The sequence below is a fragment of the Lactuca saligna genome, chromosome 4, assembly GCF_052625555.1.
Source record: "Lactuca saligna cultivar CGN05327 chromosome 4, ASM5262555v1, whole genome shotgun sequence".
Classification (NCBI taxonomy): domain Eukaryota; kingdom Viridiplantae; phylum Streptophyta; class Magnoliopsida; order Asterales; family Asteraceae; genus Lactuca; species Lactuca saligna.
This window is the reverse complement of record NC_136420.1, coordinates 9410233-9420744: the sequence shown is the minus strand read 5'-3', so window position 1 is coordinate 9420744 and position 10512 is coordinate 9410233. Positions and strand designations below refer to the sequence as shown.

Genomic DNA, 10512 nt, shown 5'->3' with positions numbered 1-10512 from the left:
CCATTAGAGATAATAGAGGTCGAAAATGACTTTTTGACAAAAGATTATTTAGAATAAATAATCTTAACCAAGTTGTAGAATACGTCTCAAGGGTTTCGTACATATAAAGAACGTTGAAATCTGAGTTATAACGAAGAAGTTATGGTCCGTCGAAGTTTTACGGCAAAACCAGCATGACACCGGGAGATATAAATAGTGAATTTACGATGGAGGACTTTTTAGCCTTAGAAATATAAACAAAAGTTGTAGTATATGTTAAACCGAGAACATTCAAAAAAAAATGCCCAAATCTGACTTCGTATGAGGAAGTTATGAATTTTCTAAGATTTGACTTAACATTGCACAGTCCGAAACTCGAATTTTAGATTGAGCGTTTTTTTGGCCTACGCGACCTAAATGAGAATTGAAGATCTCGTTAATAGGAACTCAATGGTAAAAAGACAGACGAAAACAGAGTCCGTATGTAGAAGTTATGAATTTTTATGCGGACATTTAACAATATAATCTCCTCGTACTGTTAAATTTAAGATCGGTCGAGAATTAGTCAACAGAGTCAAAATGAAAGTTGTAGATCTTATTTTTACCTACGTGTGGATATAAATAACATCAAAAATGGAGGTCGTATGTGAAAGTTACGGATTTTAGAAGTCGGAAGTGTGTTGTACGGAATTGGTGATGTGGCACAATCTTGGTCACTGCTTTCTTCCAAAGTCTTGTCACTAGATGGTGAAATGCGGCACCAAGTTCAACCATTTTTCACCCTATAAATAGAACCTCTCTCACCCTCATTTTCTTCACACATTTCCCGTTCTTTCTTCTCTTTACTCTCTCTCTCTCTAGAACCGAACCCCCCCCCCCCCCAAAAGCCTAGGAAACATCCCTAGCACGAGGCGAAATCCCTGGAGTGCTCGACGGCTCCGAGAAGAAGAGCTTTTCGGCTCAGGAACACTGCTCCAAGCAAAGCCGATTTTCTATAAAACCCGTTGTAAGTGAGCTACGTCTACGCTATTTTTTAATATAGCTTTTATTTAATTATAGTAACGTTATTAGGAACTTATAATAAGTACTTGAGCTATTATTTTGGGTTATATAAGTATTGTTTAACGCATATATAATAGTAATAATAGCTAGACTATTAATTTGTCTCGGCGAATAATATATTAAACTCTAGTGGTAATAATACTAGGTTTCATCGAAAGAAATTATTTTTAAGAAGCGAAGCGCTGTCTAAGTTTGGAATCACCACCTTTCAAGTGAGTGCATGATTCTTTTCATCTTACACATAGATATAAAGTATTTAATATAAATTACATGTTATGTGTGCATATTGTCTAAATACTTGCTGTCTATGCTGGGTGAAATATTTTTATACAAGTTTTAAATGATTTAAACTGTACATATATTTTATATCTACAAAAGGTGTTGGGTAAACATTGGTAGATGTAATAGTTGTTGTGTGACCAAATAAAATAATGAGAGGCCTGGATATAGATGTTATTAATGATCCAGTCATTTAGCGGAGTATAGATGACACCCACGAACTATTCTAGACAGTCCAGTGGAACGCTAGCAGGCTCGCAACCTGTAGGTGCTTATTTGAACTGTGTGCTCACCAGCAATACTCCATCCCCCACATGGTTGCCTTATTTGACATGAATTGCTGAGGAACCCCTGAAACATGTGTTGTCACCCCGATGAAAGTCCTTAGACTAGGTCCCTTGTGTTAGATGTTTTAGGGACATAAAGTGAGGATAACAGGAATGGGTAATCGGGTTTGTTTGGTTTGATAAAGTTAATAAACTTATTTATTGTGGGTTGAAAACCCTATGTACTTACCAGGTTTCCCAACCTGACCCACTTAGTTTATTTATATTATAGGTGTTGATAAGTCACATTACACTGAGAGATTAAGGAGATATAAATCACTAGTGATAATGAATGTAAGTTCTGTTTATGCTTATGTTTCGGTATTAACGATGCCATCCCAAAATTTTTAAAATGAATAAAACTATTTTTTATTCGGAAATGCTTTGATAATGTATTTATCATGTTTTACTGGGAACAAATTCCGCAACATTTTTATTAAAAGAGGTACTCTGATTTTTATAAATCATAAACAAAATCGGTCTTTTCTGGCCGTGAAAATGGGGATGTCACATACCAATCTTCAAATCATAAACACCAAACCCCAACCGGATCTCGACCCCGAAAATCTCGCGATATTTGTGAAAATCTAACAACGTGTACGTGCTAAATATGACGATTAGGTTCTAATATTTATGTTTTAGTTGTTATGTTGTGTGTGTTTTTTTAAGTAATTTAGAATAAATAAGTAATTTAGGATTTTTTTTTTAAAGTATTTTATGATAAATAAGTAATTTAGAATTTTTTTTGTTGTTTTTAAGTAATTTAGGACTTATATTTGTGTGTTTTAAAATTAATGCAATGTGTTTTAATTTAATGTTTTTAATGTGTGTTTTATTTGAATTATTTTTTTAATTTAATCTAATATTGTAAAAAAAATTAAAAAAAAAATGATATGGAGTGGTAACCATTTCCAAGGGTTAGTCGGTTTGTAGTGGAGTTGACATGGCGATGAGGTGGCATCACTTTTTCGGTAGGTTGGATGTGACCATACCCTTTAGCCTAAGGCTGAGGGGTATCCTCACACGTGAGAATAGAATAAAAAGAGGTCACGTCATTATTTTAACCATTCCACAACCAAGCTACTAGGTTATGGAAATGGTGTTCACTAGTGAATGGGTAGAGAAGAAGAGACAGATTGTAGAGAGAGATAGACACAAATAAAAGCTCCACCAATCATGGCCTCCAGCTTCTTCCGTAGCAGGTATCACACCACAGGACACCCACCCATCTTTAGGGCGGTGTTCACGCGTGGCTTTCCATACCACATAGGACATCACGCGTAAGGTGATGCCCCATACCGGAATGCCTAATAGTTGTTACTAGTGAGAAGATCGACTGAGTTACGAAACTTTGTAGTTTGATTTTGTATAAGGTGTGTTGAACGATGAAAATAGTAATATAGTGATATTATCATATTGTCATTTTGCTATATGTATCGAATAAAATGTATTCATTTATTTTATAAAATATGTTAACAAATATATTAAATAATTATAAAAAAATACAAAATATGGGAAATGAAAATTGTATGCAAAGATCATCAAGGGAGTCGGAAAGGGGACGATTGCAACTTGCAAGCTTAGAAGGGTGTGTTCCATGGAGGAAGTTATATACGATATCAAAGTAAATGGCAAAATTTGAAAGAAACACACATGGACCGAATCAACTATTAATCTCTCATGTGAGTCAAAGGTTTTTGCTTACCAATGAGTCAGAAAAGAATGTCTCATCATACTCAAACCAAAATCAAACAAGCCCTAAGATATCTCTAAAATCTTATAAAATAATTTTTTTAATAAGATATCTCTGGAATCTTATAAAATAACTATCTTAGCCGTTCATTTATGTCTTCACACTCAGGGGGTGTTTGGTTTAGCATTTTAGAGACTAAAAGTCTTCTTCCAAAAAGTTACAAAAAGTCAGATTTTCATGACTTTTCCAAAAAGTTGATTTTTCTTATATCCAAAATCCAAAAATTGCTTTTAAAAGGTTTTTGCCAAGCATCTTTTAGCTTTTATCTTTTCCTAAAATGACTTTTAGCATAAAAAATTTTTAGCATAGAAAAAGCTAAGCCAAACACCCGAGTTTTCCAAATCAAAGTTTCAAATTTTAAAGACAATTTTGCATTGATTCTTATGATTTGTTATTTTCTTTTTGTTGTTCGGGTTTACGATAGTACGTCAAAACATAACTTTAGCTATATAAATGATAATGATTAATGACACGTAATACTGGGAAACAAAATGCTTTCTACAAGTTGTAATTTATTTTTTAACCTTGGAAATTATTCTCTATTCACATTAGTACTTTCTAAGGATATGTATCTACTTGGAATTTGATCGGAAGAAAACAAAATAAAAAGCAATCAACCCGATAATTAAATCGATTGATACCATTCCGGTGTTAATTTATATGGAAGATATGAGTTTTATTTGCTTTTATTTTGAACCAAGTTAAGAGTACGATTTTGAAAAACCGAAAACCAATTATTAACACAAAACAAATTGAAATCACGTTAAAGTTTGATTAATTAGAATAGAGAAACTAATTTCAAAACTAATTAGTATATTTTCATCAACTTCACTTAGAACATCAAAGAATTCAAAATGAAAACAAAAAGAATTTTCCAAAACTAATTCGATTGTAAATTGACCCAAACGGATTGACCTGGTACCCCATCGTGTACCACAAACAACATATAATACCCCGGCGGTGCAACATTTGGTGATGAAGGCGCACGTACCGTAACCCTATACCCAAACACAGAATATTGTTCAACGGAAGCCACGTGTAAAAATAGCACTCGTTGATTCATCGCGAATGAGTGAGTCGCAAATGAGGGTGCAACCAACGATACGATAACCCTTAGATCTAAACCAGTCAAGGACATAGTCAACGTTATGGTGAAATATTGACCGTAGATTATACCTTCATCGATACCATATTCAACGGACAAGATTGAAGGCCTGTAATAAGCGAATCTCCCGTCCATGTACGGCGGCGAAAAGGCCTCCAAACTCAAATCAGTTGGGTAGTTTCCGGTGAACTCGTATGACACGTGTGGGTTACTTCCACCGACTAAGATTCTGCCATCTGGAAGTAACGTGGCTGCTGAGTGGTACATCCTGGGTCTTTTGGTGGGGGTGAGCACAGTAAATAGTCTCTTTCTTGGCTCGTAAAGAATCGGGTGCAAAATCGGTTCAACCGCGTTCTCCCAACCGGCGGTACCTCTCGCCGCTCCGTTAATGATGATGATGTCGCCGGTCGGTAAAACGATCATATCCGGCATTACCCGGCGGAGGGGCATCATCTCCATGGTCCAACTGGGCTGAGGAGCATTGAGGTCCATACGTCCGCAGGTTCTTGCAGCTGCCATGTACACACCTTGCTCCGCCATCGGAAAAGACCCTCCTCTTGCGCCGCCGCAAATCATAACCTCCACCGGCGGCGATCGGACATTTTCGTTGAGCGAAATCGGTATCAGAACTGATGAACCGGTTGATGGGTACGATCTTTTTTCTCCGGGAATCGGCGGAAACTCGCGAACGACTCGGCCGTGCACGTAATCCAACGATATCGAACGTTGATTCGCAAAGATAAACAGATTTCCGTCCGGCAAGAGGTGAAGAAACGGATACAGATTGTTCTCTTCTTGAAAATCTGTTGTTTCTATCAAGAACGTGAGATTAAACAAATTTAAAGAAGAAGACCCAATTGGGTTTCTTGGATAAAACTCATAGCTGTAAGCTCTCCGGCCACCGACGATGATAATGTTTCCGTCGGGGAGAATATGATTTGACGCATACCAACGTTGAACAGTTAAATTCCTTTCCAATTCAACCCAATCACAAGAATTATCTCGGCATGGAGTGAAGAGACGTATTTTGTGGTCGCCGGCGTGGTAGCCTCCTGTTTGCACAAGTGTGCCGCTGGGATCGACGGAGCCTGATGAACACCATATATCGGTTTGTACAGTAAGTGGTCGGAATGTATTTGAAGGAACGTCGTAGAGGATGGAGTGAGCGGTGCAATCAGGTCTAACCACTTCGTCGTTGATCCGGCAAGGTTCTCCGAACGGGAGACTGAGATTTGATGGTCCAAAATCGGTCCGATCAAAGATAACGACTTTGTTATTGTGTAGAAGCTGCAAGTGCATGGCAGAAATCCCTATACTTCTTTGCAGAAGAACCCAATTTCCCAACGGTTTTTTGGGTTCAATCGCTCTTCTAATCTTGGGTGGCAAGAAAGGGTCATCGCGTCCGCTGACAATGATCTGTGTAGGCCCTGCAGCCGGCATGGGCGGTGTAGCCAGTATCGCCGGTGTTGGCTGCGTAGGCACTACTGTGGATGGTGTAGGCGCCATTATCGGCGTTGTAGACTGTGTGGGAGGTGGTGTAGGCGGTGGTATGGGCGGTGGTATGGGCGGTGTAGGCAGTGTGGGTGGTGTTGGGGGTATAGGCGGAGGAGGAGGTGGAGTATGAATATGAGTATGGCCTCGGTGGTGTCGATGGAGATGAAAATGATGATGGTGGTGGCGGTGGTGATGATGGTGATCGGCGAGACAAAGATGGAGGAGAGAGAAACTAGTAATGAGCAAGAAGAAAGATTGATTCTTGAACAATATTGCCGCCATTTATAACTTGTAATAAGATTTTCTTGGGTGTTCTTGGGGCCCTTTAATCGGTTTTATAATCTCTGGGAGGTAATTAAAGGAGGGTTTTAGGCTTTATGTAAATTCATCCACGGATTTTAAACTATATCGACTATTTTGCCCCTCATTTATATGACCTTTCCCTTCTCTCAATCTTCCACCAAAAGTAAAAATCACCAGATTGGATCTCCATATCGATTCATAAGGCTTCAACAATCATCGCTCATGACCCTCTGTTTGTGTTTGCAGATGCTGTCGTCGGCTATTCTAAGGCTAGTTGTTACACTTCGGTTTATTCGTCATCTCATCTCTGGCTATTGTATATCTATCTGCAATTAAACTAAGTTTTTTGTGAAATTGTATGTAAATTTCTTAATTTGTATGTAAATAGTGAATGTAAATAGTGAATGTAAATTAAACTAAGTTTTTTGTGGAATTGTATGCAAATTTCATAATTTGCAGATTTATATGGCGAATTTTGTTGATGTTTGAAGTTTACTGTTTAGAAATCAGTCCCCCTTCGTAATTTACTGGAATGAGGTACAGACATCATGTCAGATGCTTTGATTGTTTAAATTTATGAAGATTAAGTTTGATTTTGGTCATATATTTTTTGTGGATTTTGAGATTGAAACTGAAGTTAGAAGTGAGACCTAAGTGAGTGAGGAAGATGTGCCAAGTACAATGGTTTCAGCTGAGAACGATCGTTACGTTTATCTGTCATACATTGGAACTCGATACTTCAATGCTCTTTATTGTATTTTTGATTTAATGCAATTTGCAACAAGTTCGAAGGCACTATGGTTCCATGAAGAGAGAAAGCGGTGTTGCTCACATTTTGCACCTGTATTAGCCTCGCAAGTATGGTTTTGGTGCTTGCTTATGATCACAATTCCAGATGTTGACAACAATTGGTTTGTCCTCATCGATTCCAGTCCGTTGGTGCAAGTCTCTCTTCCCCTCTTAATTGCTATCTTCCTTTTTGTGTACAAAGGATCTAAAATGGGGAATTGGAACAGCATGGCTTATTACTAGAAATGCAATAGAAAAAGAGCATATTTAGGTGAAAATGATGGTTGGAGGTGATAGGATTCTGTTGGAGATTGTGGTTCAAAGGGATCTCCAACACAGTGAGACGAGGTATGAGTTCATTTGGTGTAATGGTTTATCAAAAATGAACGTTTGCCTTTGAATAAATTAATTGCATTCTAAAGATAAATGATGAAGGGCACAACTGTCAATTTACTTTAAAACTCCGTGGATGTATAAAAAAATGTTGTAGAATTATCAGCAACTTTTATGTAAATGTGACTCTGTGTGTGTGTATATATATATATATATATCCCTATTTTAATAAAAAAGTAGTTTTAATCTTATTTTGACATGCGTCATCCAATTAGGTCCTAATTAATACATATTTTATTTTTCTTTTCCCATGTGTCACCCTATTAGTATTCTAATTAATGCATGACACTTGTCAACATATTAATTGTACATTTCAAATTTTAAAATTTAAATTTACCACTCTAATTATATTAAATTAATAACATTATAAATAAAATAAAATTAATACAAATTATAAGGTGATATAATTTACATATTTATTTAAATTAACGATTATAATTTTATATAATTAAAAAATATCTATTAATTAATAATTTATTTAAAATAATTGAATAACAATTTTGAATTTTCATTTTGAAAGTTTAATTAGTTTTGTAACCGTAGTTCCCACGGGTTATAAACTAATATATATATATATATATATATATATATATATATATATATATATATATATATATATATATATATATATATATCTTTACTACTTATAAAAGAAATCTAACTATTTCTATAAATAGATTGAATATAATAATATTATTTTTTTAAGACGTCCAAACTATTAAGCTTGAAGTACAACCCATTTATAATATAATAATATTAAAACATTAACCCTATCTTTTATCCCCTAAAAATCTGGTATCAAATTAATATAAGAATTCATTTGTAAATTGAACCCGCCAATCTCAACACTTCAGCCATTTAAAGCGGTCAATATCAACAATTTATAGAGGATCTCTTCTCTCACATTGATAACAAGCCATCTCATAATATCTATCTTCGTAATCCCTTCAAAGTAAGAAATATACGCACACTCTCTGTAAGAACCCTAACCAGTAACCAAGACAGTATAACCACCACCACCACAGCCGCTCTGCCTACTTCCGCCTTCAACTAACAACTATCATGACTACCGCCCTTCCTCTCACCCACGACATGAACTTTCTTTTGGAACATAACATTTTTCTTTAAAAAAAATATCGTTGAAAGAAACTATTTGTCCCCGCTGCTGTGCGCGGGTAACGGCTAGTATATATATATATATATATATATATATATATATATATATATATATATATATATATATATATATACCCCTTTATTTTCAAAATGATAATTAATCAGAAACAGATTTTACAAAAGATCCGATCAATAATTACTTTTTTGTTATCGTAAAAATAAATATAAAATATTCAACTATAGTAGGCAAAATGTGTGGATTCATTACATTATGGAGCCAAATCTCGAAAGAAAGCTTATTAACGGCTAATATAAAGTTAAGTTCATCATGATATTTCGCTTAGCGGTATTATCAAAATTCTCAGAAAGATTAATAATTAATCGTGCTAAATATATGAAATTTATAGCATTTTTTGATCTAGAACAATTTATAATTATAAAATTAAAATAAAAAATGAACACACCAGCTCATGACTCAGAACGTATATATAGGAAGTTCACGGCTTAAATGTAAATTTATGAAGATCAGTAATCATTAAAATAAAAAAGTACATTTTTGGAAATAATGTAACTATCAAATCTAAGTTAAATAATTAATATTTATGGGAATTAAATCAAACCCAATTTGAATATATGGAAAGTAAACTATGCCGTCTTGGGCTTGGTACGCAATCACGAAGCATGCAAGTCCGGCCTGCCCATCTGGTAGCCCAATTGTGCTATCTAGAATTGTCATCATTTTGTTATATTTATGATCGGATATCTCATATCTCTCTTCGTAATAAAAACTTGCCACATGTTCCGCTTTTAAATCTGTATTTTTCCACATGGCAATTCCCCCCAGCGTTGCTCATAAATTGATTTCCCGCTCTTTTGCTCATAAATTGATTTCCATATAAACGAGCATTTCAATTTTGAATAGTTTTATCTTATACCAAAATAACTGCAATAAATATGGAAACAACAAATGTTTTCAACCTAAATTTGTAATCAGTTCATCGATGTTGATATGTGTCTTTCTTCCTCCAAAATTTCTGATATATATTCTCAAATATTCATGACATCGATCATATCCAATAAACATAAGTTACTTTCTTCCAGAAGTGTGCATGCCATGGTTGCCTATCTCAAAGCCAATGTATATATGGCTACAACCTACATGTTTGACAAGAACAATTGAAATGTTATTATTGCCAAACCCTTACATAAGCAACCATATAATCAATATGTATATGAATTGCGGTTATTTGGAATATGCACGTAAGGTGTTCGACAAAATAGGTGACAAAAGTATTTTGTTTTGCATGGCTCTTATTTCCTACCATTCTGTGTTTTGTGTCTTTTCAATTTAGAAATCTCCAACCATAACATTATTTTGGATTTAATCTTGTGACTGTCATTTGAAAACGTCTTTTTGTAGGGTTATAATAAACTGATGTAGGGCAGAGCACCCAACATCCCCTTCATATCAGGTGTTCGATGAAATTTCTCAAAGAAAGTTTGAGGCAACTTATGTATCTTCATATCTTGGTTTTTTCCATAAACAGATTTATTGATATATTTACATGCTAATGAGAATGCGTCTTTGTTACTTTTGATCTTTTACATATGTGAAGTCCTTTTATAAAGCTATGTCCATATTTACTTTCATTTTCAGATATCAAGATCTAGGATGGGCATCGAAAATAAGGACTCGGTATGTTAGAACTCTTATAATGGTGACCATTTTGCATAAAATGGACCAAATGGTTTCCCAAATTGACTTGAATAGAGGTCAGGTGGTCTTTCTTCCTGGTATGTATTTGAATTTCTATTCTTACTACCAGCTTTTCTTTATTCAACTGTTTCATACATTCATCGAGAGCATCTTGTGTGTATAAAAGAGCGGTTTATTTGTGTTTGTAGGAAAAACA

At 35.0% G+C, this 10512-nt stretch overlaps 1 pseudogene; it reads right to left on the bottom strand.

Annotated features, from left to right (window-relative positions):
- Positions 1-4279: 4279 nt before the first annotated feature.
- LOC145039262 (aldehyde oxidase GLOX pseudogene) lies at positions 4280-6356 on the bottom strand (annotated as a pseudogene).
- Between the last annotated feature and the right edge of the window lie 4156 nt (positions 6357-10512).